This window comes from Rhinolophus ferrumequinum, chromosome 18 (assembly GCF_004115265.2).
Source record: "Rhinolophus ferrumequinum isolate MPI-CBG mRhiFer1 chromosome 18, mRhiFer1_v1.p, whole genome shotgun sequence".
Classification (NCBI taxonomy): Eukaryota; Metazoa; Chordata; class Mammalia; order Chiroptera; family Rhinolophidae; genus Rhinolophus; species Rhinolophus ferrumequinum.
This window is the reverse complement of record NC_046301.1, coordinates 13175950-13190285: the sequence shown is the minus strand read 5'-3', so window position 1 is coordinate 13190285 and position 14336 is coordinate 13175950.

Genomic DNA, 14336 nt, shown 5'->3' with positions numbered 1-14336 from the left:
AAAAAGAATAAAATCTATTTATATCAATATGCATATGTGGAATGCAGATTCTATATAAAATTTTAAATTAAAATATAATTTAATTGATCTCCTTTACCCTGATCTACTCTGAGTGGTGAACACACAATGTGATGTATGGATGATGTATTACAGAATTGTACATCTGAAGCCTACATAATTTTACTAACCATTGTTACCCCAATAAACTAATTAAAAAAGAAAAAGAAAAAAAAAACTATATATAATTTGAGAAGCATTTGTTTGGCACCTTAATCTTATTTTAAGTAAATCGACACATGAAAGTTCACTTGTACTGTGTCCAGTTCATTATTTTTAGAAACACAAGTTACATTAAATATTCTAAGGGCATAAAGACTTAATTTGTTTCCTGCTACTACTTATTTTTCAGAAGTGCAAATATGATTTCCTTGGACATAATTAAAATACGATGTAAATTTACTCCCATGGCTCTTTTTAAAAATTATTTCTGTGCTTACACTAATTCAAAGTATGTGTTGCAATGCCAATTTCTTCATCATTAGCACTTAATGGCTAAATATACCCCTAATGTTGGTCAGTGATATGGATGAAAATGTTTTCTTTAAATGTTTCTTTGGTTCACTGTCTGAGATTTAATATCTTTAAAGACACACAAATGCAAACAGTTGTGTTCTTTATGTAACAGGTGAGTGGAGAGAATACATAATTGTTTTTCTCCTCAAAATGTTGAAGAATTCCTCAACAGCTATTAAGTTTGACAGGATATTAACAAAAACTACTAAATATACAATGTGAGGTTTTAACAAAAATATTCTTATAGATACTAGATAATTTAAAAAAATAAATCAGTAAACAGTGGTCACCTACAGGGATTTATGACTACAGTATCAAAACAAACAAACAAACAAACAAACAAACAAAAACAAAACTGAATTCACACTGCATTATTACTCCTGACTGCCTCTAAGCTCTCAAACTAGCTTCTACAGTGCTGTTGATTTGCTATCAACGTTTACAATTTTGGGGTCACTTTTCTTTACGAAACCACAATTCTAAGATGGACTGGACTGTTTCACATTTCTGTGCTATTCTTTGGATAATCATTAAAGCTTCTAATTTGCTTATACTACTTCAGCTGAATTATATAATTTGGGGAATAATTTGCAGGATGACCTCCTCTTTAGCTGTTGCTAAGTGATATGATTAGTAAGTCTTATCTCAATCTTTATGTCAGCATTCATTATCCTATTTTTTCATGAGTGATTCCAATTTACTTATACCCACAAGTTGGCATGGCTATAATTTTGCAGTGGGCAAAATCTCACAATCAGCCACAAATAATTAGGTATTAGATTATTAGTTTATTTTATCAGCATTATGTTTCCTTTCCATTGTCAAAATTTTATTTTTGTATCTCCTTAATTTATGAGATATGAAATAAATAATGTTAATCAACTAGATGATTATAATTAAGACAAAGTGATATTAAAGTAATCTATGTATTTATAGTTTAGGGATTATATATACTATATATATAATACATATATATAAGGTTTGTGCAAAAGTAATTGCGTTTTTTGCAATATTTTTAACTTTTGAAACCATAGTTACTTTTGTACCAACTATATCTGTGATATGTTTTGACAAATACATTAATTCATTATCATCCTTAATGGAAAAGAATACATAGAAGTTAGTATCATTATTAATTTTTCAATTTCCATGTAGTCCAAACCATCCGAACACACTTCTGTATTATTTGTTTGTTTTGATATTGATTTTTCTCTCTCCACGGTAACTTACCTACAATTGTGTACAGCATTTGAATTATAATGTAAACACAGTAAATTAGTTGCTCATTTAATTGTGTGGTCATATTACATATGCTACTTTTGAAAATACCACAAAATGCATAAATGTATATGTGTTTATAAATCAAGGTGTCGTTGACTTTAAAGGGATTTTGGAGGAACTCTCCTAGTCAATAAAAGTTAGACAGAATATGAAAATTATCTGCTGAATGAAATCAGATTGCTAAATAAAACCTATATTTTTCCTTTTAAATGCAGTGAGGGGAAAAATAATAATGGAACAATTACCTAAGAAGAAAATAGAAATTGAGAGGTGAGGCTAGATTTAGAGCCAATCTTCTGCTGCTGAGTTCTCAGAGATTTCTGAGAAGCTGGGGAACTAAGCAGTACTTTTCCCAGGGCCAAGGGACACATAAAAGAAACAGAAGAAACATAAACTGTTTTGGGAGTGAAACAACATAATCTTAGGCTCTAATTTTATATGTCATTTATCACATTAAATCTGGAACTCAAAAAACAATTAGTCATAAATGAAAAGAAAGTAATTACAAAACACAAAACAACAGACAATGGAGACAAGTCCACAGGACAGCCAAGTGATGAAATTATCAGGCACAGGTTGTGAAATAACCAAGCTTAGGATATACTTGAAATACAAGATTACAAGTTTTTATACAAAACTATAAACTATAAAAATAAATCGATATTTTAAAATTAAAATACACTAAATAAAATAAGATTTTAAATGATGACATCATAAGAGATTGCATAGGTTAAGAGAGAATTAGTGATTTGAAATGTCAGAAGAAAATGTACCAAATGACGAAGATACGTAAAATGAAAAAAGAAAAAAAGTAGGAAAATAGAGATATAGTTAGAAGATCTGAAGTCCCTAAGACAGATCAGAGAAGGGAGGGGAAGAAACAATTTTTGAATAGATAATGACTGATAAACATCCTAAGTGGGAAACAAACAATAAGCAACTGATTCAAGAAATCCTTTTTAACCATAAATAAAACAAAAATAGAAATCATACCTAGATGCTCATAGTGAAACTGTTGAAACTCAAAATTAAAGATGAGATTTCTAAAACATCCAGATAAAAATTATTACCTTCAAAGCAAGAATTGAAGTGAAATATCATTCCTTAAGCAAACAATGAAAGAAATGAATACAAAGTTACAACTCTCTATTCAATAAAAATCTTCTTCAAAAATGAAAGTGAAAAAAAATTCAGACAACAAAGTTATTGAATATTATCACCAACCAAAGTAAATTAAAGAAAACAATCAAAGTCATTCCTCATTAGAACAATATTATGAAATCAAGAGGAGAGTAAATAGCAATAAATTTAGGTTATATTAGATTTTGATAAAGGAAACATGGATCTTTAATCTCTTGTTAACCTTTTAAAGAGTAGAATAAGTATATGATTACCAAGCCAGAAAAGTAAAAAAAAAAAAAAAAAGAAAGAAAGAAAGAAAAAATAAATAAATAAAATTAGTGATAACAAATGATTAAAATAATAGTATAAAAGGAAAGAATGACAAACAGAAACATTGGGGAAAATGGAGACTGTGTAGTAAGAGAATATTTGAAAAATACATTTATTTCACATTTATACTAAATGTAAATGGATTGCAGGATACATTAGGCTATAAAGAATATTATTCTGGTTTAAAAGTACTAATAAAATTTAATTATTTTAAGTTTAAGAGGAAAGGGTAAATGTTAAGTGTACAGAATTAGCAAGCCGATTAAGTTCAGGTAAAGAAGGAAAGGCACTGTATGATTTTATCTGATGGTGATATGATTACTCCTCCTTTCTTCTAGTGGTGGTATTATGTTTCCTTTCCCCAAACCCAGGAACTTTATGAGAATATAGCCTCTATGAAACAAATATAATTCTTTACTGTCTGTTTTACTCAATCAATGATGTAATTTAGCAGGATGGAATTACCAAAATTCAAAGTTAGTCTGACTTAAAGTTTATATCATCTATATAAATTCACATGAGAAATCACTGGGAGCCCCTTAAAAAGAAAAACAATTTAAAAAAGAAAAAGAAAAAGAAGAAGAATATATGATTTCAGCTCAAATTAAAATGCCATAAAGACTTTTGAGAGTGTGGTTTCAGGCTCAGTCGTCTATAAGCTTACCATCTAAAATCATAAGAACAGAAACATCATATTGTTGGTTTAAATATGCAAATAAAGGAATTTGTCACATACTTAATAATGCCATTGCCCTGTCTGAGTTACAGAGGGAATACCAGCAGAGATTTATTTGTTTTATGAGATCTAATGAGGCTACCAAACAAATCTATAAGGCCAGCTAGTTGGAAATAGAATAAAACAGGTATAGTAGAAGAAGTTTATACAATAAATTTATTGTGATGCAGAAATAATACTTCTGTTGCCCAATCACAAGTTGGTCAAATATTCAAAGCTATCAAATGACTTAAGGACACACATCACTGTCAGTTCCCATGAATAGCATACCCTTGTTTCCCAGTCATAATTCATGTCTATGCTCAACTGTGGCAGTTTTTAATCAAACACACATACACACACACACACACGCACACACACAGAACTTTTTACTTTCATTCACATACCATATATATCAGGCTGATAGATTTTGAAGGATCTCTCTTTCAACCATTCAAACATTCTATGGCGTAAAGTCATTGTCGTGATGGGAAGTATTGCTCCTTGTTAATTAACTCATTTGTATGGAATATTTTATTAATTTGTTTGCTATTATTGAACTTAATACCCACCCCTCAGGAAACTGAGCAAATATAACCGGTGTAACTGAGATTAGTTGGTGGAGTGTTGGAGATGGGGATGGATAAATATCAGGTGAAGTAGCCCAGAAAAATTCAGCGTATGAGGTATTTGACACTTGGGATAGTTGAACAGTCTGAAAGCAAAGGATAAAGAGCAGGATATAAAGAGCATCAGGAAAAAAAAACAGAAGACTGTAATGACATGAACTATAACTTTGATCAGTCTTGTGATATCTTCTAATGGATTGTATTTTAAATGTAGATCATATTGAATATACTGTATGCTTAGAAATCATTTGACAAAGAAAACATTTATTGTCTGACTTTTAAAATAATTTTGCTGTTTTGTAATTGTACTTTTGAACATAGTTATATTTGGATTGAACACACACACACACACATTTTTTAAATAATTATTTTTACAAATGATTGCTTTTTCAAGGCTAAATGTTACCTCAAGAGTGCGAAAAAAATAAACCCTAAATAATTCAACAATGTAAGTTTTAGACTACATAGCAAAAGGTTAGAATAAGATGTTTTAATTGAAAGTAAAGTAAAGGCTTAAACAATTATTTGAAAACCATTGTAACCAGACTGTTAAAGAAAACTTAGACTGCTCTTATCTCAGCAGAACTGCCAGGAACTATTTCACCCACACTGCATAAAGACAGATCAATTAAGGAAATGCAAAACAGTTTGATGTTAGATAAAGAAAATGATACTTCAGATCTATGATAAACCCATTTCAAGATAATGGTGCTTAAATTTGAGGTTTCTGAAAAGGGAAACACTTGTTCCATGCACACAGTAACAAAAACACCTGCTACCACCAAATTAATCTCAGAAGAGATGGTCTTGTCGATTCTGTCCTTCACATCTTGTCAATTTACCTGTGAAAAGAGGAATCACATGAAGATAGGATCTTATCTCAGAATATATTATGGAAGTGTAGGAGAGTGGCTGAATGCAGAATGAAAACTACGGAAAAATATCATCAATCTTATGTCCACGTAGATTAGTGTAGATGACAGACTATCACATATGAAGGAAGCAAGTTGCCAGTGGCTGTCAACGTAGCAGTTTTAGGAAGGAAAAAACAAAGTTCAGGCATACTATCTGGGTGGTGGGGAATAAAAGTAATTACTTGTAGACTATTAAATACTGGGACTTTCTGTTCCCATTTTCTGAATTTTAAAAAGATGACAATTTGAATCTATTTATGTTAACTGTGTCTCTAACAGTTAATTAATGAGTCTCGACTTAATCCACGGAATTATTAACGCCAACTATATACTTCCGGTAGAAGATATACATAAATACGTAATCTGTTGCTATTTTCCAATTTTTTACCAGAAATATATTCATTATATTTAAAATAATTTTGTGTTGTATGTTAATATGAGTCAATGACTTTTAAAAGACTAGTCTTTTAAATATATATATATATATATATATATATACACACACACATATACATATATATGTGTATATATACTTTCCTATAGAATGTAAAACAATAATGTTTGGTTGTTTGTTTTTTTTTACATAAAGGGATGGGGAAAGCAACATTCTATATTACTTACTTTAGTATGAAAATGCTCCTCAAAATCTATTTAACACTTACTTAAAATCTAAGGAAGTCAGTCAGTGGCTAAATGTGTAAAATTTATTGGGTATCTTTATGGTGAATAAATATGTCCTCTGTTGTACATAATTTGATGTTTCATTTTATATTAATCAGCAAGATTATCTTTCTTTGGCCATGAGAATAATCTGATGATTTTTGATACCTTCAGTTGTGGAGCACAATGAACATAGTTTGGACTAAGAATGATTTATTCTTCCAGTGCTACAGTATATGACTTTGTGTGATATAGAGGTCTAATTGTGGTAATCATATTTATCATTTTACTCAAAGTGTGATTCATTGGTCGCTCCTTGTGGCTCTATTTGTGTACCTTGTTTCCATGGTTTTAGTGACCTGGAAGATACATCATTTTTCTTATTTTTGTACCCGTTTTATATCAATGGTTGTCTCCATATAAACATTTGTACCCCTTTCTCTATAACGAACTAAAACATTATGGTGGAAGCTGACCTTTGTTCACCAATTGCTTGTGAAGAATTGTGGTAGGTATTTCACAGGTCAATATTTTCCCTAGCTATAAAATGAAATAGTACACATGCGGCATCCATTAAAGAAAAGTGAAGAAAAGCATCCTAACATATTGCCTCTAATACTGAGGCAAATATCTGTTTGATTACACAAATATCTGTTTGATTACACAGAAATACACACACACACACATACGTGCGCACACACACACATGCATGCACATATTAGTAGAACACCCAGGACTGTTTATATATTATAATTACATAATTTGGGGACCAAGTGAAAAATGAAAGGGAGGATAAAAATTAGTATCTTCTTGTTTAAGTTTTTATTTCCTTGATTACTCATGAAACTAAGTCAGTGTTTATGTTTGATTAACCATTTGTTTTCTGTAACTTCCTTCTTTATGTCCTTTGTACCTTTTTTATATTGAAACAGTCCCCTTTTTATTTATGATTTATATGGGCTCAACACATGATTGTAAATGCTGTTTGCCATTTATATGTATTACAAGTATTTTCCACTGTCCTTTCTTTTAGCTGTGTTTTTTTCTTTCTTGTACAAGTGTGACATTTTCTGATTGTAAAACTAACATGTGTTTTTTTAACATAGAAAATCTGGAAAATACATAAAGCACGCATTAAAAAAATGTCAATTGCATCATCTGGAATAAAATAAAATCCCTGAAAATTACCTTATAAGGAACTACAACAACAAAATACATCTTTAACAATTCATTATCTACAATGCTTCAAAATTCACCTTTCCATTTTATTTTTCCAAGGCTGCAAGTCCACGTTATTTATTTTGAACTTTCAAACCTTCAGCGTGCAAATGAGTTCATGTAATGTTAACTATCCAGGCCGTAGAAATCAACCAGGGAGTCATTTGAATGGTTATATACAGATTTAGCCCGGAATGGATATGAGATTCTGAAAATGAGAGCTTGAAGTGGATCAGCCTTCCATGAGGTCCCTCTGCAGAATTGTACTGGTGTTAAATCATTGACTCTATCATTCAAACCCACCCTTCTATACTCAGCTTTATGATATTGGGGCTGTCACTCTGCAATCCACATTTCTCCTTTGCGAGCTGCTCTGTGTCAGACTTTGCCAGTATGGGGTGCGAGAGTGAGGCTGCAAATATGGTGAAGTAAGAAGGGACCTTCTTCCCAGGTGGTTTCTTATTGGTTTATTTCTGCTTGCAGGTCCTATGATTGCCACCCACCCACTCTCCTTCAGTCCAGAAGAAGCTGTTCCTTTCCATAGCTGCAAGAGAATACAGTTTTGAATTTTTCCAGCAACTACATAAATAGCTTCTCTGTACCCCTTTTCAGAGACAGGGTCTTGGGCTGCTCAGATGTTTCCTCTCAGAGACATCGACTCCAGTTGAGCAGTGCCCCTTCCTCAGAGGTCTGAAGCCAAGCTCCACAGGCCTTTCCTCTGAATTTCTAAGTTTTAACGATCAGCCTATTCTCCTTAATGCTAGGGAGGGTAGCTTCTGCCAGCTTATGACCTCCATGATGACTTAGTGTTTGCTTTTTTGTCTTACAAGCATTACTTCCTTCCTATTAACAAAGCATTAGTATAATACATTTCTTCATTTAAATAATCCATGTGACATCTGTCTCCTATTTGTTTCTAGAATCCCATATTGATAAATGTCACTCCTTTCTCTTCAAATCGCTTGAATTTTCGAGCCATTTTTTTCTGTGCCATTCTTATACTTGTTGGCCAGGCTTTATTGTGATTTTCATGGTGATAAATGACTACCAGTTCCTAATCAACTGCTGATTTTTATCCTCTGTTTCTTTAACCATATTCTTGAAAGCATTTAAAGCCAGAGTAAACATTACATTTTATCATACAGCATAGGATTTTCCTTTATCCTTTCTTTCACTGTCAGCACAGTCACTGTAATAACTTCTGTCACTGTTATGAGTTGAAACTCTTCAGCAAAACATTCACATAAATTGCAAGAAAAAGCAGCCACAGTGAAGGAAGAAGGCTATACTACAGAATACATGATTCCAAAGGAGATGAATATTAAATAACTACTGTGTAAAGAGATAAAATAAATTCATATGGTGCTAGAATCAAGAATGACTTGAGCATGTTGGTGGGCAGCAGAATCACCCATCAGTAAAAGTAGGCGCAGGAGGAGATTGGAATGGAGTTTGCCATTGTATACACGTGGTATGATATCAGTACTTTGGTTTTCGGTGCTGGAAAAGTGGGGTTTTATAACCAGGAAATTGAGCACCAGTTCTGTTGAAACTTCTGTGTTAGAGGTATATTGAGCCTTCAAGCAGAGATGTTAATTTGTCATTTAAACATAGTTTTCTGGGGCACAGGACAGGTCAAAATTTATGATAAATATGTATATGCAGTTCATCAGGTAGTTAACTGAGCATAGTTACACCAAATGACTATAAATACAATATAATGTGTTTCTGATACTGATTTCCAATGCCTTGGCAAAAAGAAACTGTTAGATTTGTCCTGCTCTGGTGCAGCCTAAACTTGTCTTTCTTTGCTTGAATTTGATGGTTTTCCTCCTAGGTATACTGTGCTGTTTTCATTTATATCAGCCTGTTTTGGATTTTTGGTTCCTTGAGACAGACCACTATTTTACTTGCATAAAGATAAAAAAAAAATAATTTCAATTTCTTGAAGTAGAATCATTATTAATAGCATCACCATAGAGGTATTTATTTCTTCTGATAATGTGAAATTTAAGCTTTTGTTTGAGTTTTCGATTTTATTTTATTTATTTATTTTCTTTTTTGTGGAATCAGCTTGGTTGTATAATAATTGTCTCCCTTCTGCGTTTTCCCTTGCGGAACTGCAGAGTAAGATTATGAGTATTTTCAGTGCATGAGAAAGCAACTTCTTGATTGAATCTTAACTGGAAAGCAATTACTGTTATTGACCAGGAGTAAGACAGTCATGCTATTTTATCTGTTTTATCTCTTAAATTCTTTGTGTGCAGCAGTCCTGTATTTTGCTATGTAATCACTTCACATAGTAAAATGTGGGTTCTGTTATCACAAATCCAGGGCAAATAAGTCTCAGCAGTAGTTAACTAAATTTACGTGGTGATGATAATCTCATTTACCATTAAGAGTGATCACAGTTCAAACATTCAGAGAGCCTGTTCTACTACCAGGTATTGAAAGAGGAAATCTGAAAAAAACACTTCTTGACAATGAAGGTAGGAGAGCTAATAGGGTCTCTGATGAAAAAGGATGTGTCGTTTCCTTATAACAGCTTCCGGAAAAGTGTCAATAGTTTTCCTTTATCCTTATCAATTGAATTTCCTTTATCCACTCCTTATCAATTGAAATTCTTTTATCCACTCTTTATCAATTGAAATAGTTGTAAATTAAAAATAAAAAGTATTGGACATAATCATTAAATGCACACATTCACACATCCTCATCCCGTCACAAAGACACCCTTTCATAGATGTTGACTTAATTGTCATCAGATATAAAGAAATTTCTTTCCACTTTTATTAACCAGACTTTTAATAATTGGCAATAAACAATAAACTATGATTTTAGTCTAACTTTCTTGGGAAATCAAGATAGCTTGTACACAAGATATGCTATATTTAAATTGTTGATTCACAACTGCAAAAATGCACTTAAGTTTCCCAAGAGTTCTATGCATTTGTCAATACAAGGAAAATTAAAAAAAACAAAAAAACATACAATACATAATGTGCTGTGCTTGCATTTATTATAATTATTATGGTTTATTAAAATAAATATAAGTCACTTACCATAATATTCTTTAAATCTATCCATGTCATTGCAAATGGTAACGTTTCATTCTTCTTTAAGGCTGAGTAATACTCCATTGTATAAATGTACTACAGTTTATTTTTCCAATCGTTTACGGATGGGCATTTTGGTTGTTTCCTTATCTTGGCTATTGTGAATAGTGCTGCAATAAACATAGGGGTGCATATATTTTTTCAAATTAGTGTTTTGGATTTCTTTGAATAGATACCCAGGAGTGGAATTGCTGGGTCATAAGGTAGTTCCATTTTCAATTTTTTTGAGGTATCTCCATACTGTTTTCCGCAGTGGCTGCACCAATCTGCAATCCCAACAGCAGTGCAAAAGGGTTCACTTTTCTCCACACCCTCGCCAACACTTGTTGTTTGTTGATTTATTAACGATAGCCGTTCTTACTAGGGTGAGGTGGTATCTCATTGTGGTTTGTATTTGCATTTCTTTAATGATTAGTGAGGTTGAGCATTTTTTCATATGTTTGTCGGCCTTCTTTAAAGAAATGTCTCTTCATGTCCTCTGCCCATTTTTTAATTGGGTTGTTTTTTGTTTGTTTGTTTGTTTTGGTGTTGAGTAGTATAAGTTTTTTATAAATTTTGGATATTGACCCCTTATCAGATATATTGTTGGCAAATATCTTTTCCCGTTCAGTAGGATGGCTTTTTGCTTTACTGATGGTTTCCTATGCTGTGAAAAAACTTTTTAGTTTGATGAAACCCCACATGTTTATTTCTTCTTTTGCCTCCCTTGCCCATCAGTAAAAACATGACTAAGGTAAGTCTGCAACTTTACTGCATATATTTTTCTCCTAGGAATTTTATGAGTTTGGGTCTTACATTTAAGTCTTTAATCCATTTTGAACTTATTCTTGTATATGGCATAAGGAGGTGGTGCAGCTTCATGTTTTTGCATGTGTCTGTTCCATTTTTCCAGCACCATTTATGAACTAGACTGTCTTTACCCCAGTGTAAATTCTTGCTTCCATTATCATAGATTAAATGACCATATAAGATGGATTTATTTCTGGGCTCTGTGTTCTGTTCCATTGATCTATGTGTGTGTTTTTAATGCTACTACCATGCTGTTTTGATTGCTATAGCTTTTTAGTATGATTTCATGACAGGTAGCATGATACTTCCCACTTTGTTCTTATTTCTCAAGATCGCCGTGGCTATTCGAGGTCTTTTATGGTTCCATATAAATTTTAGGATTATATGTTCTACTTCTGTGAAAAATTTCATTGGTAATTTGATAGGAATTGCATTGAACTGTATTAACTCTTCCTATCCATGAGCATGGTATATGTTTCCATGTATTTGTATCTTCTTTAATTTCTCTCTTCAGTGTATTATAATTTTCTGAGTACAGATCATTTACTTCCTTGGTTAAATTTATCCCTCACTATTTTATTGGTTTTGAAGCAATTGTAAATGGGATTGTTATTTTAATTTCTCCTTCTGATAGTTTGTTATTGGTGTATACAAATACAACTGATATCTGAATATTAATTTTGTATCCTGCTACTTTACTAAATTCATTTATTAGTTCTAATAGTTTTGTGGTGGAGTCTTTGGGATTCTCTATATATAGTATAATGTCATTTGTATATAATGACAATATTACTTCCTCCTTTCCAATTTGAATGCCTTTCATTTATTTTTCTTAGCTAATTGCTGTGGCTAGAACTTCCAGAACTATGTTGACTAAAAGTGGTTGAAAGTGGTCAACCCTGTCTTGTTCCTGATCTTAAGGGGAATGTTTTCAGCTTTTCCCATGAGTATGATGTTAGCTGTGGGTTTATCATATATGGCCTTTACTATGTTGAGATATGATCCCTCTATTCCTACTTTGCTCAGAATTGTTATCATAAATGGATGCTGGATTTGTTTTTTCTGCATATATTGGTATGACCATATGATTTTTATTTTTCACTTTGTTGGTGTGGTGTATCATATTAATTGATTTGTGGATATTGAACCAACCTTGTATACCAGGAATGAGTTCCACTTGGTCATGGTGCATGATCTTTTTAATGTATTGCTGAATTCAATTTGCTAATATTTTGTTAAGGATTTTGGTGTCTGTTTTCATTAGGGATATCAGTGTATAGTTTTTTTCTTTTTCTTTTTCTATTCCTTGTTTTTTGCAATGTCTTTGTCTGGTTTTGGGATCAGGGTGATAAATCAGACAGAAAAGGACAAACACCATATGATGTCACTTATATGTGGAATCTAAAGAACAGAATAAACAAAAACAAACAAACAAATAAAACAGAAATAGACTCAGAAATATAGGGGGAAAAACAAAAAACTGAAGGTTGCTTGATGGCAAGGAGGGTGGGGTTGGAGGAGAAGGTACAGTTATTGGAAAGTACAAATTAATAGTCACAATATAGCCACAGGGATGTGAAATACAGTTTGGAGAATATAATCAATAATGTTGTAAAGATTTTGTAGGGGGTCAGATGGGCACTTGTCTTATTAGGGAGACAAGTTCATGGACTGTGTAGATGCCTGATCACTGTGCTGTACACCTGGAGCTGAAGCTGAATAATATTGAATGTCAAATTTATATATATATATATATATATATATATATATATATATATATATATATATATGGTCATGTGATGTGGACTACAGCATAGGGAATAGTCAGTGGAATTGTAACAAGTATTTATGATAGAGATGTAGTAGATTGGGGGAGGGGGTTATCACATTTTGAGGGCTGTAAATGTCTCTCACACTGCTTTGTGCACCTGAGATTATAAATAAATAAATAAATAAATAAATACATAAATACATAAATAAATAAAACATACATGAACAAATGCATAAATGTAAAAGCACTATTAACTAGGATTTCTCATGTTTTATTTAAAAATCAAATTATTATAAATTAAGTAGTTGATTGAACAGAGTGTGAAATGATACAATGGAATGAAAATCTTTAGTGAAACAACATTCCTCTGTGAGTGTGTGTGAAAATATTTTTAAAAAAATACTTTCATGAATTTCAGTGTAATGGGTATAGACGTTCTTATATTTATAAATTCCTCGACAAAATAGACATAACACATCTCTATCTTTTGAAATTTTTAAAACTTTGCTTTGTATTTAGAATTGTTTTGAAATGTGTTGACTTATTTCTTACAGATTTTGAATGGCTTATTGTGCATTATCCTATTGAGTATAATAAGAGGCTTTCAAATTCCCAGGCTAGCCTTATGACAAGAACTATAACCTTGCTTTCCTCTTAAATTGTTATTCATTATTATTTGATAGCATTTACCTGCTCCACTATAAGTTCTGACAATTCTGGCATTCTGCCATGTTCATATTATTTTTCAATAAAGTGCACTGTTGGAGAGTAAGGTACCATTTTTCTACCTTGGATTCACTTAAAACACTAGAGAAAATGATAACATGTCTAAAACTGTGTTTCATAATATATTTTAAATTGTTTTTAAGGACATAATTAGAATTGAAAAATAAAGAAATAACACAAGGTAGATAATTATTCATAATATTTGTAAATAGAGAATGTCTAGTAATTTTTAAGAAATTGTTTACTTAGAAATTTCATATTAAAATCCTTTCTCTTTTTAATGAGACAAATAGACATTAGTTAAATTACTAGTAAATATAGATATTACTAGTAAATATACTAGATATTGGTTATAGAAACTATTGTTAATGTAAAGAAAAAGTATTAGAATGCGTAGTCTGTCCCAAACAGCTTTTCACAAATGTGAAAATATTTAAATATGCATTCTTCAAATTTGACTATTATAATCAGAATATATCAATACATATACTA